Raw genomic sequence first — 21492 nt, 5'->3', positions numbered from 1 at the left:
AGAAGCTATGAGACAGAAATATCGTTCACACAATTTCGTATATAGCAATGGAACGTAAGTTGAGCACTATCGCGCTATCAGTTTAACAGATCATACATCGAAGCTGCTGACAAGTGTAATATACAGTAGAACGGAAAAGAAAATTGACGATCTGTCGGGTAACGATCAGGTTGACCTTAGGAAAGGTAAAGGCATCAGAGGGACAGTTCTGTGCACTAAGGAAACTTCCGCTCTTCTGTCGACCTGTAGTACACAAAATATTCCATGTAGAATCCTATAGGTATCCCATTAGGTTGAGTTGCCTTTCCCCTGTTGAACGATTTAATTTGATTTTCTATTCCACAGTTACTCATTTCGATATACGTCTTTTTGACATTCGTGGGAAGATTTAAAGAAGGAACCGCAATACTCTCTCTTAATGAAACAAGCCGCGCGGGATTAGCCGAGCGGTCTGAGGCGCTGCAGTCATGGACTGTGCGGCTGGTCCCGGCGGAGGTTCGAGTCCTCCCTCGGGCATGGGTGTGTGTATTTGTCCTTAGGATAATTTAGGTTAAGTAGTGTGTAAGCTTAGGGACTGATGACCTTAGCACACATCTGAACATTTTTAATGAAACAATATTGTAAAAAGGAATATACTATTTCGGTCTTCTTTTCTGTGGTCCTCCTATTCGATGCTATTATGGTCACAGAGTTTAGGGACAGATGGCTTTGGTCCATTTATTCATGGAACTTGAGAACATAGTGTCATATTGAAGACGTATAGAATATGCAACGGATGGGTGCTGCCTAGTAGCAAGTATGTCCAGATCCAGCTGTCACATATTCTTAAAACTATTTCGTCGTTCACTGAGAAACAGAGATCAGTTTCTCACTTCTAGCACACATCCTGGGTGCGCTTCCGCCTACCTGCGTTTTGGGAAGCCTTACCCAAAGGTTAAACGCAGTAACATAAGGAAGAGAAGAATTACAGGATGTGCTGAATGGAAGGAACAGTTTAATCAGCAAAGAATATGGATCGAGCGTAAAGTGAAGAAAGATGAAAGTAATGAGAAGTAGCAGAAATGAGAGTAACGAGAAACTCACCATCAAAATTGGTAATCACGAAGTAGACGAAGATGAGGAACTTGTTGGAAGCAGAATAAAACATGACAGGAGAAGCAAAGAGGACATACAAAGGAGAGTAGCACAGACAAAAAGTGTCCCTGGCGAAAATACGCATATCAATATCAAACATAGGCCTTAATTTCAGAAAGAAAGCCGGCCGCGGTGGTCTCGCGGTTCTAGGCGCGCAGTCCGGAACCGTGCGATTGCTACGGTCGCAGGTTCGAATCCTGCCTCGGGCATGGATGTGTGTGATGTCCTTAGGTTAGTTAGGTTTAAGTAGTTCTAAGTTCTAGGGGACTGATGACCACAGCAGTTGAGTCCCATAGTGCTCAGAGCCATTTGAACCATTTTTCAGAAAGAAATTTTTGAGAATATACGTTTGGAGTGCAGCATTGTGTGGTAGTGAGTCATGGACTGTCGGAAAACCGGAACAGAAGAGACCCGGAGCATTTAAGATGTGGTGCTGCAGTAGAATGTTGAAAATCTGGTGGACTGATACGGTAAAGAAAGAGGTGGTTCTCAGCAGAGCCGGAGAAGAACCGGAAATATGGAAAACACTGACAAGAATTAGGAGCAGGTTGATAGATGTGTGAAGTCATCTTCATTGTACGATATGGAGCCGTTGAGGGTAAACATGGTTGTGGAAGAGACTTAAGTACATCCAGAAAATTATTCAGGATGTAGGTTGCAAACGCTACTCTGAGATCAAGTAGTTGGCACAGGAGAGGAATTCATGGCATGCCTCATCAAACCAGTCGGAAGATTGATGAATCCAAAAAATAAATAATAAAACTGACGAGGTCCTTGTTTGAAAAGACTAGTAACGAGTATGAGTAGACGTTTTGTGACGTGGAGCGCCTGCATATAATGTTCAGACCTGCACACGCAGCAGATCAGATTATTTAAACGCGGTGAAATGTGTCCGAAAACCGATTTCACACCGCAGTACGGGTCGTCCGTCATCATTATGGCGTCCCATAACAGTTTACTGTAATCGTGATACACTAGAGCCCGTCTTTTTTTACGACGCTCCAAAACAGGCGAATACTGCGCCGCTGCGGATGACAGTTTGAAAATGAGAGTGCCATTGGCGTAATTCGGGCTCGCCAATGGCCGTGGGGCGCTCCGTAATTACAACCGGAAATATCGGGGCGCCTCGGAGTCCTCGGATGAATAACAGCGCCGGGCTTTATAGACTGTGGTGATCGACCTGCCCCCTTATGGCGTTTGTCAAGTTGCTTAATGAGATTTTGTAGCGAGCGCGGGAAGACTGGTCAGCACATGGACCGGATGGAGTGTCGAGTCGCCATAAGCGCGCTGTGGTAAAGAGTAAGAGGATCACAACGAAATATTTTAGACCTATTTTAGTTCCTAGTGGTTAATCAGTATGTGGTCAGATGGAAGGGCTGTTAAGTCAAATTAATTACCGCAATGAAAGTGTGGAATATCTATTTCTGCTCTTCGTATACTGTGAGAGGGCCTTCAACAAGGTAGGTAGAATGAAATTATGGGAAATACTAACTACAGCCCTTAAACCACCATAAGATAACACTAAAATCGTCTGAACGAAGATTTATCAACCGAAAACGAACGACTAAAAGAAGGGTGTGGTATCTCATTAATCCTTTTTGTATGTACAGGGGATCCCAGGACGACTGGTCAATTATAGCGGATATCACAGGAACGCTCACTTGCAGGAAATAGCTTCGTTTCAGCATATGCCCCATTCTAAGTGGTTTCAGAGATGGGACACTTATATATATATATATATATATATATATATATATATATATATATATATATATATATATATATATAAAATTTTTTTTTTCGAGCAAATTGTGTGCACTACGCCATTCGCTTGTTGGTTGTGATATTACAATTAACTGACCACAGAGGTCGCGAGACCTTACGCCATTAGGTGTTTATTCGATTCGATGAAGCCTGGGGTGTAAAAACGAAAGGAGAACGTGCGAGATGAACTGCTTGGTCACATCATGGACGCTGCTGCTTACATTTGGGAACGTGTAGAAGCACCCGGACAAGAAACACAACATGTTCTCCCAAGAATGCGTTGAAGTTGGTGTACAACTTTTGTTGCGAAATACACAATAACTGCAGTGTCATGTGAATGAAAAATTCCTTTTCTAAAATTGATTCTTTGTAAAACACACGTTGCGATGTTAACTAACTGTTGAATATCTGTAAACCTGACAATGTATTGAGCAATAAAACGGCGCTGCGGTCGGCAACGCCTATACAAGACATAAGTGTATGGCGCAGTTGTTAGATCGGTTACTGCTGCTACAATGGCAGGTTATCAAGATTTACGTGGTGTTATAGTCGGTATATGAGCGAAGGGACACAGCATCTTCGAGGCAGCGATGAAGTGGGGATTTTCCCGTACGACCATTTCATGAGTGTACCGCGAATCTCAGGAATCCGGTAAAACATCAAATCTCCGACATCGCTGTAGCCGGAAAAAGATCCTGCAACAACGGGACCAACGACGACTGAACAGAATCGTTCAATGTGACGGAAGTACAACCCTTCCGCAAATTGCCGCAGATTTCAATGCTGGGCCATGAACAATTGTCAGCGTGCGAACTATTCAACGAAACATCATCGATATGGGCTTTCGGAGCGAAGGTCCACTCGTGTACCCTTGATTGCACGACGTAAAGCTGTATACCTTTCCTGGGCCCGTCAACACAGACGTTGGACTGTTGCTGACTGGGAACATGTTGCCTGGACGGACGAGTCACGTTTCAGATTGTATCGAGCGGATGGGCGTGTACGGGTATGGAGAACCTCATGAATCATAGAACCTACATGTCAGCAGGTGTGGAGCGTGTGCAGTTGGAGTGATATGGGACACCTGATACATCTAGATACGAATCTGACAGGTAACACGTACGTAAGTATCGTGTCTGAACACCTGCATCCATTCATGTCCATTGTGCATTCGGACGGACTTGGACAATTCCAGGAGGACAGTGCGACACCCCGCACGTCCAAAATTGCCACAATATGGCTCCAGGAACACTCTTTTGAGTTTAAACACTGACGCTGTCCACCAAACTCCGCAGACTTGAACAATACTGAGCATATCTGGGATGGCTTGCAACGTGCTGCTCAAAAGAGATCTCCACCCCGAAGTATTCTTCCAGATTTATGGACAGCGCTGCAGGATTCGTAGTCTCAGTTTCCTTCAGCATTACTCCAGACATTAGTCGACTGCATTCCATGTCGTGTTGCAGCACTTGTGCGTGCTCTCCAAAGCCCTACACGATATTAGGCATGTGTACCAGTTTCTTTGGCTCTTCCCTGTAGAAAGCATCATTGGTACGAAACTCAGCATGCTGTTTTCTCACATGATAACCTGCGAATCATGGGTGAAGCGCAACAGGAAGATTCCATATTCCGAGATTTCCGGAAAGCGTTTGACACAGTGCCCCACTGCAGACTGTTAACGAAGGTACCAGAAGACTGAATGACGGACATGGTGAGCAGCAGTCAGCGGTTGTTTCCTGATGACACTGCGGTGTACGGGGCGGTGTCGTCGTTGATGATTGTAGGAGGATGCAAGGTGATATGGACAAAATTTCTAGTCGGTGTGGTGAATGGCAGCTTGCTCTATATGTAGAAAAATCTAAATTAATGCTGGCGAGTACGACAAACAATTACTGTTGTGTACATAGTTCCGCGTAGTCAGCACGTACACAACTTTCCCACTAGAGCGCGCCCCGCTAAGCACAACAGCGCAGGCGCAGTGCTCGTCCATCTCCGCACTACGAGTTGGCGCTGCCTTAGAGACGGACCAAATTCTGCTTCCGTCAATCCGTGTATTAATATGTAACGCATCCAATGAGAGTGCTGCTAACATAGAACCTTTTCTCCTCGCGGATCAGACTCGCGCAGTGATACCTGAACGCGTGAGGTATTATAACGAGTGTACAGACCTCCGATTAGTCAGTCTGCATTAGTCTGTACCAGTCCATAGTCAAGTTTCAATCTGCGCCTAATAAGATTATCATATTCCTGTACATAGCCATGAAGAGAAATGAATAGACACTTTGTCAAGTATCAGAGATATGTGAGAATAAGATTAACGTACCAAGACCAAAGGAACTTCAGATTGTCAATTGTAAATAGCATCCGGAATCAAGTTACTTAAGGTTTATGCTTGTTACTATTTTAATAAATGTGTGTGAAAATTAATCACGTCTGTTTAAAGTTGGCCACCGTCAATCTGCTACTCTAACCGTGCAATTGGCATTTCTATCGTCTGACCTAACGGCAGAAGATAAACACACCACGATAAGACCACGAGACATATTGCTGACACTCGCCTACTTCGTTAGAGCGACAAGTCAAAAAATCTGATGGTGTGTGTACCGAAGGTCTTACAGTATGCACACCACAATTACATAGTGCTCGAATACAGTATTAGTAGTGTGCTCCATCACACAATCACGAAGATTAAATATGTAGACGGTATCTGCAAACCGATATGAAGTGAAACGAGCATGTATGGGTAGTAGCTGGTAAATGGCCAATGTCAGTTGAATCGGAGCATTGTAGGGACATGTGATTTCTCTGTAAAGGAGACACCATCTATGACTCTAGTGTGACCCATTCTTCAGTACAGCTCGAGTGTTTGAGATCCTCACAAGGTCGTATTAAAGGAAGACCCCCGAAGCAATACGTAGGCAGGTGTTAGATCTGTTACCGATACGTTAGACCAACATGGGAGGCGGTTCGTGAACTCAAATGGGAATACCTCGAGGCAAGACGAAGTTCTTATTGACTCACTCTGTATATTACTAGAAAATACTTATTAAAGTGATTGAAAACTTACATCCTTTTTGTTTTTGTTGTCCCCATTTTTATGTCCTTGTCGGGTCTTTTCTTGAAACACTTGGCTTTCAAAGTCCCGATTTTCTGCAAACTTCATCTGTCAACACTAATCGCAAACCAACGGACACGTAGATTTCGCTGTATTGCCTAACTTGCAGGAATTTTTCCAGCGCGATTTTATTCACGTAGCGTAGAGCCGCGTTTGTCATTTAAATCCCCCTCCATAATACGAGGCGATTACGTAAGACTGAAGACAGCGCGGAGCGTGAAATCTGGAGCTTAATTCTGCGCACGGCCTGGCGGCAGGATTAGCAGCTATCAGGTCGCGGCTGATCCTGGATCCAGGAAGCGTGTTTCCTCCCCTCCCCCCTCTCCCTCCCCCCCTCCCCCCCTCACCGTACTCTTGATCCCCTCCTACTTCTCTTCTCCTACACCCCCCACCCAGAGAGGACACTTTAAATGCATTGTTAAGCGCCGCCATATCCCTGCGTCTCCTGTGTCTTTTCCTGTCGCCGCCTCCCTGGGGGGTGGAGAGAGGGCGCGGTTTGCTGGTGACAGCAGAGGGGGTGGGGGAAGCCGTCATTCTTTATTCATCAGAGCGGGAGCGATTTGCAATTCCATCGCCGCAGCGCGCAGCCCAGGCCACGGCTGATCCCGGCCTGGACGTAGGGGGCAGAAGACCGCGTCTCCCTTATCCCGCGGTCAGACCGCGGACCCGGGATTCCCCGGGCTCTGCCACTCTCTCTTCGTTTCCTTTCCGCAAAAGTCACCGACGCCACACGCACTGTGTGCTTTCGTGGCCACTACAGCTATCTTTGTTCGCTCTGCTACGTATGTGGTACATTTGTTATATGGTCACACAGATAAGCTATCTACTAGGGTTATCTGTTCCTCGAGGTGCAGTAGATCGGGAAATTAAAGTCGCGGTGACAATCCGATGAAGCTTTGCGCAGGTGTTTGCGCAGCGTCTCTGCCCATAGATCGAGTCTTGCCACACTTTTCAATTCTTAGTGAAAGGTGAGTACGTAAAGATGCCTTGAACAATACAGTCGCTCGCCAAGTGTGAAGCACCGCCTGTCGTTAGAGTCCTTAATGCTGAGGTGTTCCACACACTCGAGACTGTCATGCGTAACAGCAAAGTGTGGCGACGGAGCAGGAACTGGGGAGCAGCACATACGGATGTTCACGATACAGGCGGGCACGGAAGGATACGAGCGTCAGCGTGTGGATCAGGCGACTCTAGAAAATCGTCAGTTCACAATTTCTGTGTTGGATGATTCGTTTCACTGTGCAGCTGGTCCCGGCGGAGGTTCGAGTCCTCCCTCGGGCATGGGTGTGTGTGTTTGTCCTTAGGGTAATTTAGGGACCGATGACCTCAGCAGTGAAGTCCCATAAGATTTCACACACATTTGAACATTATTTTGATTCGTTTCCCGAAATCTCTACACCATCGTGAATGAGACATCTCAGTGCCACACACTCTGAGCTAGATGGGTACCCAATATTCTGTTCGACCATCTCACAAGACGGCGAAAGGGCGCCGTCTTAGCGTTTCTTCAGCATTACTGTGATGAAGCAGACGATTTTTTGTACAAAATTCTCACAGAGAACAAGAAATGGATTCATTTCTGTTGTGTACATAGTTCCGCGTAGTCAGCGCGTACACAACTTTCCCACTAGAGCGCGCCCCGCTAAGCACAACAGCGCAGGCGCAGCGCTCGTCCGTCTCCGCACTACGAGATGGCGCTGCCATAGAAACGGACCAAATTCTGCTTCCGCCGATCCGCGTGTTAATATGGAACGCAGATTGCTGCTAACGTAGAACCTTTTCTCCTCGTGACTTACACTCGCGCAGTGATACCTCAACGCTCGAGGTATTATAACGAGTGTACAGACCTCCGATTAGTCAGTCTGCATCAGTCTGCATTAGTCTGTAGTCAAGTTTCAGTCTGCGCTTAATAAGATTATCATATTCCTGTACATAGCCATGAAGAGAAATGTATAGACACTGTTTCAAGTATCAGAGATATGTGAGAATAAGATTAACGTACCAAGACCAAAGGAACTTCAGATTGTCAATTGTAAATAGCATCCAGAACCAAGTAATTTTTATGCTTGTTATTATTTTAATAAATGTGTGTGAAAATTAATCAAGTTCTGTTTAAAGTTGGTCACCGTCAATCTGGTACTCTAAGCGTGCAAGTGGCATTTCTATCGTCTGACCTAACGGCAGAAGATAAACACGCCACGATAAGACCACGAGACATATTGCTGACACTCGCCTACTTCGTTAGAGCGACAAGTCTAATCTGATGGTGTGTGTACCGAAGGTCTTACAGTACGCACACCACAATTTCGAAAACTAAGAAAAAAAAGAGCAATCCAAACAGTGGACGCTTTCTCATTTCCCGAGTAAATCAAAAGCGTACAAGCGAAATTTCTTCGTCGTAAAGTGTATGGCTACTGTGTTCTGGGACCGAAAACGTTTTTACGTGTTTTGTGGGTTGCATTCGTGGAAGCGTGGCACGACCATCACTGCAACCTCATACAGCGTGACTCTTTGACGTTCACGAAGGGCAATTGACAACAAGCGAAGAGAAATCTTGTCGTCAGACAATACCCTTCTCTGTGACAATTCTCGGCCGCACATTGTAGCTGTAACAAAGATGCTCCTTCGGCGTTTTCGATAACACGTGATTGATCAACGGCCGTACAGCCCGGACTTGGCTCCCTCTTATTTTGATCTCTTAGCTCACATGAACCGCTGGGTATGAGGACAACAGTTTAGCACACACAACAATCTGCAGACCAGAGTAGAGAGATGGATGAAAGCACAGGAGTCTGCCTTCTATGACGAAGGTCTCAGAAAGTTGGTACCACACTACGACAAATGTCTAAGTTGGTGTAGAGAGGTTGTTTGAAGGTGTAGCTAAATTTTGCATTTTTATTTTCACTGTGATTTCCATATTATGACCGATCGGTTCCTGAAAAAAATATACCTTGTACATCTATACTACATAATTGTTTGCATACATAATCCACAATCTACCGTATGATCAATTATGGAGGGAAAGGGGGACGGGGGGTTAAGTTGAACCACTACGAGTCATTTACTTTCCTGCTCAACTCGCAAATAGAGCGATGGGAGGAACGACTGTCTAAATACGTCCGTTTTTTTTTTTTTGTCATCAGTCTACTGACTGGTTTGACGCGGCCCGTCACGAATCCCTTTCCTGTGCTAACCTCTTCATCTCAGAGTAGCACTTGCAACCTACGTCCTCAATTATTTGCTTGACGTATTCCAATATCTGTCTTCCTCTACAGTTTTTGCCCTCTACAGCTCCCTCTAGTACCATGGAAGTCATTCCCTCATGTCTTAGCAGATGTCCTATCATCCTGTCCCTTCTCCTTATCAGTGTTTTCCACATATTCCTTTCCTCTCCGATTCTGCGTAGAACCTCCTCATTCCTTACCTTATCAGTCCACCTAATTTTCAACATTCGTCTATAGCACCACATCTCAAATGCTTCGATTCTCTTCTGTTCCGGTTTTCCCACAGTCCATGTTTCACTACCATACAATGCTGTACTCCAGACGTACATCCTCAGAAATTTCTCCCTCGAATTAAGGCCGGTATTTGATATTAGTAGACTTCTCTCGGCCAGAAATGCCTTTTTTGCCATAGCGAGTCTGCTTTTGATGTCCTCCTTACTCCGTCCGTCATTGGTTATTTTACTGCCTAGGTAGCAGAATTCCTTAACTTCATTGACTTCGTGACCATCAATCCTGATGTTAAGTTTCTCGCTGTTCTCATTTCTACTACTTCTCATTACCTTCGTCTTTCTCCGATTTACTCTCAAACCATACTGTGTACCCATTAGACTGTTCATTCCGTTCAGCAGATCATTTAATTCTTCTTCACTTTCACTCAGGATAGCAATGTCATCAGCGAATCGTATCATTGATATCCTTTCACCTTGTATTTTAATTCCACTCCTGAACCTTTCTTTTATTTCCATCATTGCTTCCTCGATGTACAGATTGAAGAGTAGGGGCGAAAGGCTACAGCCTTGTCTTACACCCTTCTTAATACGAGCACTTCGTTCTAGATCGTCCACTCTTATTATTCCCTCTTGGTTGTTGTACATATTGTATATGGCCCGTCTCTCCCTATAGCTTACCCCTACTTTTTTCAGAATCTCGAACAGCTTGCACCATTTTATATTGTCGAACGCATTTTCCAGGTCGACAAATCCTATGAAAGTGTCTTGATTTTTCTTTAGCCTTGCTTCCATTATTAGCCGTAACGTCAGAATTGCCTCTCTCGTCCCTTTACTTTTCCTAAAGCCTAACTGATCGTCACCTGGCGCATTCTCAATTTTCTTTTCCATTCTTCTGTATATTATTCTTGTAAGCAGCTTCGATGCATGAGCTGTTAAGCTGATTCTCTCACTTGTCAGCTCTTGCCGTCTTCGGAATTGTGTGGATGATGCTTTTCCGAAAGTCAGATGGTATATCGCCAGACTCATATATTCTACACACCAACGTGAATAGTCGTTTTGTTGCCACTTCCCCCAATGATTTTAGAAATTCTGATGGGATGTTATCTATCCCTTCTGCCTTATTTGACCGTAAGTCCTCCAAAGCTGTTTTAAATTCCAATTCTAATACTGGATCCCCTATCTCTTCTAAATCGACTCCTGTTTCTTCTTCTATCACATCTCGTAACTTCACTGACCTTATGCGAATTGTGTGTTGCCGGCAATAGAATTGCTTTGCAATCAGCTCCCAATGCCACGTCTTCAAATTTTCTCAATAGTATTTCGCGAAAAGAATGTCGTCTTCCCTCCATTTGAGTTCACGAAGCATCTCCTTAATACTCGCGTATTGGTCGAACCTACTGGTAACTGTACACGGTCTCCTTTACAGCTGAGCTACATTTTTCCCAAAATATTCTCCCAACAGAACCGAAGTCACCGTTGACCTTCCCCACTACAATCGTTACTCTGTGCATTTCAAATCGCTTTCCGATTTTAAGCCCGGATACTCGTATTAAGTCACTTTGTCCAGCAGCACCCTACCAATGCTATATTCCAACATTGCAAGTTAGCTTTTCTTACACATCCACTTTAGCTTACATTTACCACATTTAGAGCTGGCGGCCATTCATTGCACCAACTAGAAATTTTGTCTACGTTATCTTGCGTCTTCCTACCGTCACTTAACTTCGGCACCTTGTACACCGCAACATAATCGGCAAACAACCGCATATTGCCGGTCACCATGTCCGTCACATCATAACGTATATAGAGAGTAAGAGCGGTCCTATCTCACTTCCCTGGGGCACTCCTGACGATTACCTTGCCTCTGATGAACACTCGCTGTCGACGACGACATACTAGGTTCCGTAACTTAGTCATCGAGCTACTCTCATATTTGGTAACCTGTTCCACTATCTCGTACATTCGTTAGCGATCTGCAATGGGGTACCACGTCACTCTTTTCAGAAATTTGGGAGTATGGAATTCGCCTGTTGCGCTTCATCCATAGTCAGCAGTACACCATGTGAGAAAAGGCCAACCTAAGTTCGCGCGCGTTTATTGTATTCGAACTGATAATATGTTCGATAGTTCTGCAGGCAACCGATGTTAAGGATACTGGTCTGTAATTTTGCGGGCCTGTCCATTTATCTTTCTGACATAGACGACTTACCTGCCCTTTTATCAGTCTCTTGGGACTTCAAGGTAGGCGAGAGATGCACGATAAATGCAAGCTATGTAAGTGACCTAGGCAGTATAGTCCGTCTTCGTAAATCACTTCGCGATTTGTTTGCTTTAAATTCTTCCAGCTACTTCTCTAACTCGGTAGTCCCTGTTACTATGTTCTCGGTACAAGTGTCTCCGTGACACTCTAACGTCGGTATGTTTGTGCAGTCCTGCTACGTCAATGGTTTCTTCAACTCGGACTTTAAAACTTCAGCTTTCATTTTGCTGTCTTCTATGGCAAACCACACTGATCAACGAGTTGTAGAAATCTTCGCCCTCCTTAACGCTTTTACGTCCGACCAGAATATTCTGGGGGATTCTCGGCAAGATCTTTTGCTAAGGTATGGCAGTGGGAGGTAACTTCTATACTTGTCGCATCGATCTACATAGCTCTTATAATTTCGCAAATGACATTCATCGCAAAATAAAAAATGTTCAAATGTGTGTGAAATCCTATGGGACTTAACTGCTAAGGTCATCAGTCCCTAAGCTTACACACTACTCAAACTAAATTATCCTAAGGACAAAAACACACACACACACACACACACACACACACACACACACACACACACACACACACACACACACACCCATGCCCGAGGGAGGACTCGAACCTCCGCCGGGACCAGCCGCACAGTCCATGACTGCAGCATCGCAAAATCAACTTCGCCTTGTAGTCAGAGTGTCAGGTCGGTCTACCGACCCTAGATGTGTTCGTCTATAGAAGATCTAATTACACTCTAGGACACAATATATAGAAAGCCTACAAAGACAAATAAGTATTTACACGCTACTCCGCAACGCTACCCAGCCCAGAAACATGTGGTGCTCTGTCCTGTCTCCTCATATTGTGGAGGGACATTCAGTGACAAAAGTGAAGCTGTACTGTGTGAGTAAAATCGCGGTGCTATAATTTCTGGTGGTTATACAATACAGAAAACTTCAAGTATCTCTCTGTTTTCGAATGGTATAGTCTTTGTTGTTGTTCGTAAAGGTCAAAGCCACAACAGATTCTCAGATGCGTAACATTGCACTGTTGTGTTTATTTTTACACCGACAGTCCATAAAGATGTGAGACTGATTGTATCCCTGGAGTATAAGCGACTTCAGCACAGTACTTACGGTGGCGGCTTGAAGAAACAACTGTAAACAACAGATGTTCATTCGTCCAGCCAGTTCTGAGTAAGCAGTGTTAAGTAGCGACCGTGCAGCTGTAGTGTGTCAACGTGGTTGAGGCGCAAGACGCAATGGGGGCGACCTTTCTAAATCACGTGTCGCAGACGTTCTTCACAATGTTCTGAAGAAGAGGAAAGAGTGTGCAGAGTTTGTCCCGCACTCCTTCACTGCCGAACACGACAAGAATAGGTTGACTACGTAAACACCTGAAGCATTAAAACCGTCTTCACGTTCCTCTATTTCTTATTAATCCAGTCTCGAAACTTTTTCGACGGACAGTGTACAAAATACAATAAATACAAACAATTTGAATGAATGAAATAAATGATTGTAGCTTCGTCATAAGTTACACCGAGAACTATCTTTTTTTATTTCTTGGTGGTGACTAGTTTCGGAAACATGTGCCCATTTTCAAACCACCCTGTCGTACGTGTGACAATACAGGCGAAAACCAATGAACCAAAACAGCCCCTGCAGTGATGATCAAAGCGAAACTATGGCCGACTCAACAGCAATAAGTAATAGTGAGTATTATGAAGGAACGCAAAGCATATCTATTCTGTGGTATAAGTCTTTAATTCGCATTTACTTTTTTGTAATGGAGGATTGTTTTTTATAGGCGAGCTTATGAGTCAGGAAGACTAACGTAAAATACAGTTTTATTAACTGCAAGATGTTTTATTACTAACAGCATAAATTTGGGGCTTTTGATGAACTGTGCACTACTTTTGAATACAGTTGTATTACCAGTGTACCAGTTATGTTCAAAATACACAATAAGAAAATACGGATCAAATTATTGGAAGTACACATCTTATTGTGTGTCCTGACATTTATTGCGACAGTTCATATCATTGACTGAACCATTTGGACGTTGTACTCAGTTTTGGGGGTCAGAGTGGTACTATGTAGCATGCCTAAAGCATTACAATTATCGTCTTAAACGTTTCTCTATTTTTTTCATTATTCCAGCCTTGAAACCTTTTGTACTGACAGAGGTGTATATACATACCCGGAGTCCTCCCTAACAAGGGAACCTCCCCATCGCACCCCCCTCAGATTTAGTTATAATTTGCACAGTGGATAGGCCTTGAAAAACTGAACACAGATCATTTGAGAAAACAGGAAGAAGTTGTGTGGAACTGTGAAAAAATAAGCAAAATATACAAACTGAGTAGTCCATGGGCAAGATAGGCAACATCATGGAGAATGTGAGATCAGGAGCGCCGTGGTCCCGTGGTAGCGTGAGCAGCTGCAGAACGAGTAGTCCTTGGTTCAAGTCTTCCCTCGAGTGAAAAGTTTACGTTCTTTATTTTTGCATAGTTATTATCTGTCCGTTCGTTCATTGACGTCTCTGTTCACTGTAATAAGTTTAGTGTCTGTGTTTTTCGACCGCATCGCAAAACCGTGCGATTAGTAGACGAAAGGACGTGCCTCTCCAATGGGAAACGAAAATATTTGATCGCAAGGTCATAGGTCAACCGATTCCTCCACAGGAAAACACATATGATATATTCTATACTACACTGGTGACGGCATGTGCGTCATATGACAGGAATATGTTGTCGCCCACCTAACTTGTACACTTGGCGAATGGGCAAAAAGATTCTTCTACCTTGCCCGATTTAGGTTTTCTTGTGGATGTGATAATCACTCCCAAAAAAGTGATGAAAACATAAGAGTTTGTCACATAAACTGAAAATAAAAAATTAAAATTCTCACTCGATGGAAGATTTGAACCAAGGACCTCTGGTTCCGCAGCTGCTCACGTTACCACGAGACCACGGCGCTTCCGAGTTCACAGTGTCCTTGATGTTACATATCTTTCCCATGGACTACTCAGTTTGTATATTTTGCTTATTTTTTCACAGTCCCACACAACTTCTTCCTGTTCTCTCAATTGATCTGTGTTCAGTTTTTCAAGGCATATCCACTGTGCCAACTTATAACTAAATCTGAGGGGGGTGCGATGGGGAGGTTCCCTTGTAAGAGTCGTCATGCCTATTTCTCCGGTCTTTCGGCTGGATTCAGCCGAAACAAATACTGCTCCTCACGTCTTCCAAGCGAGGTCCGATGTGGTTGCAAAGCGTCGATTTGTTTCGCGCTACAAACAAAATGATTTTTAAAGCGTAATTTTACGTGTGCGTTCGATAGAGCGGTTCTACGTTAGTCTACAGCGATACTTGTTTCATCGATATGTATTAATAGGGACAGTAAAGCTCTAAGAATAACCAGCACTTCATCAGCGACTGCACCGTCCTGGCCCGCGCTCACTCTACCTACATGCAGCAGCGCCGCTCAGTCGTTGCTAGAGTACTGGTTGTTCTTCGTGTTTTACTTATTGATAAAACAAATATAGCACTAAGCTAATTTGGGACTTCTCTGTCGAATGAGCAGGTAAAATTCCGCTTTATCATCATCTTGTTTCTAATGGGAAACAAAACTGACTCTCTTCGTTGACATTGGGCGTAGCAGAGAAAACGCCAAGAGCAGTATTTGTTGGGCTGACTCCAGACACACATTGCGAAAACGAAACTGCATGTATCTGCCGGAACACCAGAAAAAATGCACATTACGACTAAGAGGAGGGACACTCAGATTTCCTCGGTTTACGGTTGTTTCGCTTACATACAACACGCTAATCAAACTCCAATGCCTAGGCACTTTTGGAGAAGATACAATTAATTAACGAGTCGCTAAATAAACGCCAGTCCGCTGTGGCTGGCTTTGCACTCCCGTGGCCAGAGGGCGTCCCGTACAAAGCCACACACAGAGGGAATATTAGATAACTGGATTGGTCCAAAATTTATAGAATCCATTATTTCACATCCAGTTGCCGCAAGAGGATTGTAAAGAGAATAGCTGCCCAGTGGTCACACAGAGAATACCGAAAAGAAGGCCGCTGTCTGCTGACCGCGCCTTGTGGCTCAAAGTTCACGGGAATAGAACACACGGCATTTATACGGCAACTGCTCTAGAGTTCGGCCGCCGTTTTGCGCACAGAAAGATTCGTACTCCAAAAACAGCTTTGTACTTCTCAGCGCTTCCAGCATCGTCAGGAGTTTCTCAGTGTTTCCAGCATTAACAAACGCCAAGGTGCCCAACAACGCGTGTTTTAAAATCATCCGTCTATTTACTGGTCTGAAAATGTCCTCCATCTTTTTCAATCATTTTTTTATCTGCCTAATTAGGATTCCCAACACGCTCTACAGTGGAAAGTTCTCTCTGCCGTGCACTTCACAATGGTTTGCTGAGTATGGATGCAAGTGTTAGATGGAGATCCCTAGAATATAAAATTTCAAGACGTTGTTAAATTACGAATAACTAAGACCAAGATGTGCATTTTCAACTTATCGCGGCGTAATGAATAATCCATTAAATTTCGGGCATGCAGCCGCGCAAATAATTTTTATTTATTTATTTTTATTTTTTTTTTTATTTGCGCGGCTGCATGCCCGAAATTTAATGGATTGAACTAAGACCAAGATTTGACCCGCCAAGGTAGCTGAGAGCGCTAAAGCGCTGCTTCCTAGACTTGGGTAGACGCGCAGGCCCCGGATCGAATCCACCCAGCGGATTAACGACGAGGGTCAGTATGCTGGCCAGCCTGGGTGTGGGCTTTAGGCGGTTTTCCACATCCTGCTAGGTGAATACCAGGCTGGTCCCTACGGTCCACTTCAGTTACACGACTCGGACATCTGAATACATTCGCACTATTTCATGGCTTACACTAGACGCAGACAGCTGGGTTACACTACTTACGTCCTGGGGGATTTGGGGTGGCGACAGGAAGGGCATCCGGTCACTGTCTGCAACTAACACTGCCAAATCCGTAATAACAGGGCCGACACCGCGTGAGGCGGGACAAGGCCCAAAGAAAGAAAGAAAGAAAGAAAGAAAATAGCAAGATTTATAGAACAAAATCCAGTATGCACTTACACAAACTCAGAACCCCCAAACGTGAATGAAATCCAAAACGTCATTAAAGATTAAAAGAATGATGGGGCCATTGGAGAAGACTCAGTAAATGCTGAAACGTGGAAAAATTGACGGTGCTGGGACAGTCAGAGCGCTGGGGAGCGCAAGGCAACCCACAAGATTGGAAAGCAGCATTATTAATTCACTCGCTGCGCTACACACTGACAAATACAAACTGCAGAATTAAATTTTTAGGTGAAACCTCGAAGGCTTTTAAAATCCACACTGGTTAAAGACAAAGAGATGGATTATCCCGAGAGCTGTTCATTTGCATACTAGGAGCGAAAAACAGAAGATGGAATTTAAAAAACCGTGATTGGTAGTAAAGGGATAATCCGAAAATTGTTTGGCTTTTGCAGATGACCTTGCCATCTTAGCTGAATCTATTGAAGATGCAGCAATGGCGATAAAGCTCCTACAAGAGACGGCTTCAAAAGTAGGCTAATGTATATCATTTGAAAGAACAGAATGCATGACAGATGGGAAGGAGGCACCGAAAAATGTGGGAACTGATTATGGAAGAATAAAGACTGGCCAGGTGGGAGCAGGACTAGCACACTGACGGTTCCGTACAAACATTATTATTTATACAGACATTTAATCCGTATCGGGAATCGAGGATTTCGACGGTTTTTGTCTGTTATCGAAATTAACACTACCAAGATGTAGGTTCCAGGGATTCCAAGACTTTCGAGAACATATTAATTTCAAATTTGACAAATGACAAAAGGAATATTTTTTTAAATGTGATATCATTACAAACTGACAATTTTATAATTTTTGCCTCCAATTGCATTTTTAAACCTTCCTTCCTTGCCAAATTCCATAATTCTAAACCAATGGGAAGTATCATATCGATTTCGATTAGCGTTTCCAAATATCAAAATACGTGACAAAAATGGATGTGTTTTTTGACTGCATTGACATAGAAGCTTCGATTTTTTTATACTGACAAAGGATCGTAGGTCTTAGTGTGTGATGTAAACATCAACTTGATACGCCTGCCGGTTCCTGACGAAAAGGGTTTTCAATAGTTTGGCGGACACACAGACAGACTATAGAGTGATCATATAAGGATTTCGTTTTCACCGAATGTGGTACGTAAACCTAAAAATGATACGAAAGTCAACATATAGGTGAAATAATGCAACTACATGCGTAGTACAAAGAAGATAACTTAGCAACTACAAGGAACATGGAGATGGGATTTCACTTAAGAGCGACCTATGTAACAAGATATCGATTTCCATAAATGCGAAACTCCGTCACTACAAAACTGTCATTAGAATAGAACATCTTTATGCCTTAGAACTCCTTTCGTTAAATCTAGCCAAACGGTTAGGTGAAGTACGAAAGGAAGAGAGAAAATAGTCAGGAAAATATGGGGACAAAAAATATGACAACGGGAAATGAAAATTAAGAAGTAACAAAGAAGTTTATGAAAAAATAGAACGAATGTTAGACACAACGAGGAAGAGAAGATTTGTATCCTTGGACACCTAAAAAGGCTAGAGGAAAAAGAATGAAAGAACCATCTTCAGATTTTTTTGACAGAAACACAAAAACATCAGTGATGTGGATCAAGAATAAAGCAGATCTGGGGATAATGGATGTAGCGGAGGAAGTAGTAGGAGAAAGAGAAAAATTCATAGCAAAAATAAAAAGTTTCTAGAGCTTCCAGGACCAAACGAAGAAAAAGACAGGCGCAATATGGACGGAAGGAGAAGAGAATAACTTAGGGAAGGACTGAAAAACTACTAGATAGAAGAGATGAGAGAAGAAAGAAGACATAAGTTTTGTGGTCTTCAGTAGGCCACACTAATACATAAAATACAGCAGAATGGTCCTTTCTCTTTTCAAACTATGCAGTGGTGAAGCGAATATAGGTGACTATACAGAACATGCGTGGATTGCAAGAAAGGAAGGAAGGTCAAGTTAGAACGTCTCATGACGGAGAAGGTCTCTAAAAACGAAGCACAAACTCGGAACGGGAATGGATAGAGAAGGTAATCAGCCACATCCTTTGAAATGCGTCAAGGCTGTAAATTCAACTAAATACTTAGGAATTACAGTTACAAATAATCTAAATTGGAATTATAACATAGATAATGTTGCGGGTAAAGGCTGCAATTCATTGGCAGAACACTTAGAAAGTCCAACAGATCTACTAAAGAGATTGCTTACACTACACTTGACCACCCTATTCTGAAGCATTGCTGTGAGTTGTGGGATCCCTATCAGGTGGGACTGACAGATGATATTGAAAAAGTTCAAAGACGGGCAGCTCATTTTATACTATCGTGAAATAGGCGAGACAGTGCCACAGACACAATACGCGAACTGGAGTGGCAATCATTAAAACATAGGCGTTTTTCGTTGGCACAGGATCATCCCACTAAATTTCAGTCACCATTTTTCTCCTCCGATTGCGAAAACATTCTGTTGGCACCCACCTACATAGGGAGAAATGATCATCACATCCCGCGCGCCGTTCGAGATTGGAACGGTAGAGAGATAGCTTGAAGGTGGTTCATTGAACCCTCTTCCAGGCACTTAATTGTGAATAGCAGAGTAATCACGCAGACGTAGACTAAAGTTGGTTACTATGTTGACAACCTGAATGTTTTGGGGAGGCACAGCGGCTTTTCTCCTCGCGGCACGGTGGGTAGAAAATGGTTCAAATGGCTCTAAGCACTACGGGACTTAACATCTGAGGTCATCAGTCCCCTAGACTACTTAAACCTAACTAACCTAAGGACATCACACACATCCATGCCCGAGGCAGGATTCGAACCTGCGACCGTAGCGGTTACGCGGCTCCAAACTGAAGTGCTTAGAACCGCACGGCCACACCAGCCGGCAAGTACAAAGGTGATTTGGCTGTCCATAGCAGTAAGTTTTATGCAAGCTGCAATACTTTAAAAAGCCACGTGCAACATTTTTATATTCTGTCACTTGATACTTGCAAACTATTAGTCCTACAGAAAAAATGAGTGGGAACTTTTTGTAGGAAATTTAAGGTAATTAAATTTTTTACTATGATACGTTTGCGCCGGAAGCCACGGTTTTTGAATTATTAATGGAAAACGCGTTTGATGGTCACTTTTGTACGCTCTTATTGAATAATTCAATAACTACGACCTCTAGCGAAAATGAATCCCAGTACAAAATTTAACTAATTTAAATTTCCCACAGAAAGGTCCTCATTTTTTTTTTGTAGCAGTAACAGTTACAGTGCAGCAAGCCAGAGAATATGAAAATCGTGCATGTGGTATTTGAAGGCATTGCGGGTTGCACAAAACCATTGGGTAGGGGCCGATGAATATATCGTGTATGAGGTCCCTTTCACATGTGGTCAAATGTATAAAGGAACTACAAAAAGAAACATTAACACTCAGCTTAAAGAACACAAGACCCATTGTCATCAGGGACACCTGGACAAATTGGCAGAAGCAGATCACACACAGGTACTGGGGAGCCGACAAATTCGATTCTCCGATAATGTTGTTTTATAGACGTCCAACTATTAGTATGCTAGGATGTACAGGCAGGCCACAGAAATTCGAAAGCGCAAAAACTTATTTAACAGAAAAGAAGAGGATTGAAATGGGGTACGTTGTCGGCCTTGCAGTCAGTGCTAAATAAAGCAAACAGCGCCAAGTCTCATTGCTCCATAACACACGTCGGCGCGAATCTGCGATCTCAAGCTGTGGTCGGACGACGTGACTACCCAACTATTGCATGGATGCGTACCGTCAGTTTGGCTTATCTGAGTGACAACCTGCGATGATGTCTCCAGCAATACGAAGCAAAACGCTACGCAGAGAAATATACGTTGGACGACGGCCTTGCGCCAGCAAAACGAAAACAACCAAGGATGCAAGACAAAATTAATCCATGTGCTATGCAAGATAAATGTGACACGCAAAATAGCCTCAAACGTAAAGAAGAATGCAAGAACTGCGTTTATAAATATGGTAGGAGCTCACAGGTGTAAATATTCCGGAACCATTAGTTTGATAGGTTTGCAAAATAATGACACGAATTGTTTTCAGAAGAATGGAAAAACTGGAACCATAAAAGCCGATCTCAAAGAACAACACTTTTTTTCGGAAAAAATGAAAAAACACTCGATGAAATACCGGCTGTACGACTTAGGTTCATGCATAAATTCGTAGCGTTTTTCCATAAGTTGAATAAAGACAACAGATACACATAACAGAGACTTTAGTCACAATAAAAGGATGACAGCCAAAAACAGTTGCAGGCTAAAAATTTTTTTTTATTAAAATTCTTGACCAAGGTTTCGGTACATATAAATATACCTTCATCAGAAGTAAAACTTCTAAAATTACATCATGCAATGGAGAATAATAAAACAATTATGCCAAAGGCGTCGTCAGTAATTAAGATATCATCTCCAATTGTATAACATGTGTAATGGGCATGTTTAAAATCTTGAAAAGAGACTTTAGTCATGAATAACATATTCTTCTTCACTATTTACGACAGTGTGCCGACGCTGGGATAACTTCTCGATTCCACAACTGTAGAAGTCAAGTGGTTTTGAGGCGTAGAAACCGCCGAGCCATGTTCGGAACGCGCT

This window comes from Schistocerca nitens, chromosome 12 (genome assembly GCF_023898315.1).
Source record: "Schistocerca nitens isolate TAMUIC-IGC-003100 chromosome 12, iqSchNite1.1, whole genome shotgun sequence".
Lineage (NCBI taxonomy): Eukaryota > Metazoa > Arthropoda > Insecta > Orthoptera > Acrididae > Schistocerca > Schistocerca nitens.
The sequence above is the reverse complement of the archived record's forward strand: the minus strand, read 5'-3'. Positions refer to the sequence as shown.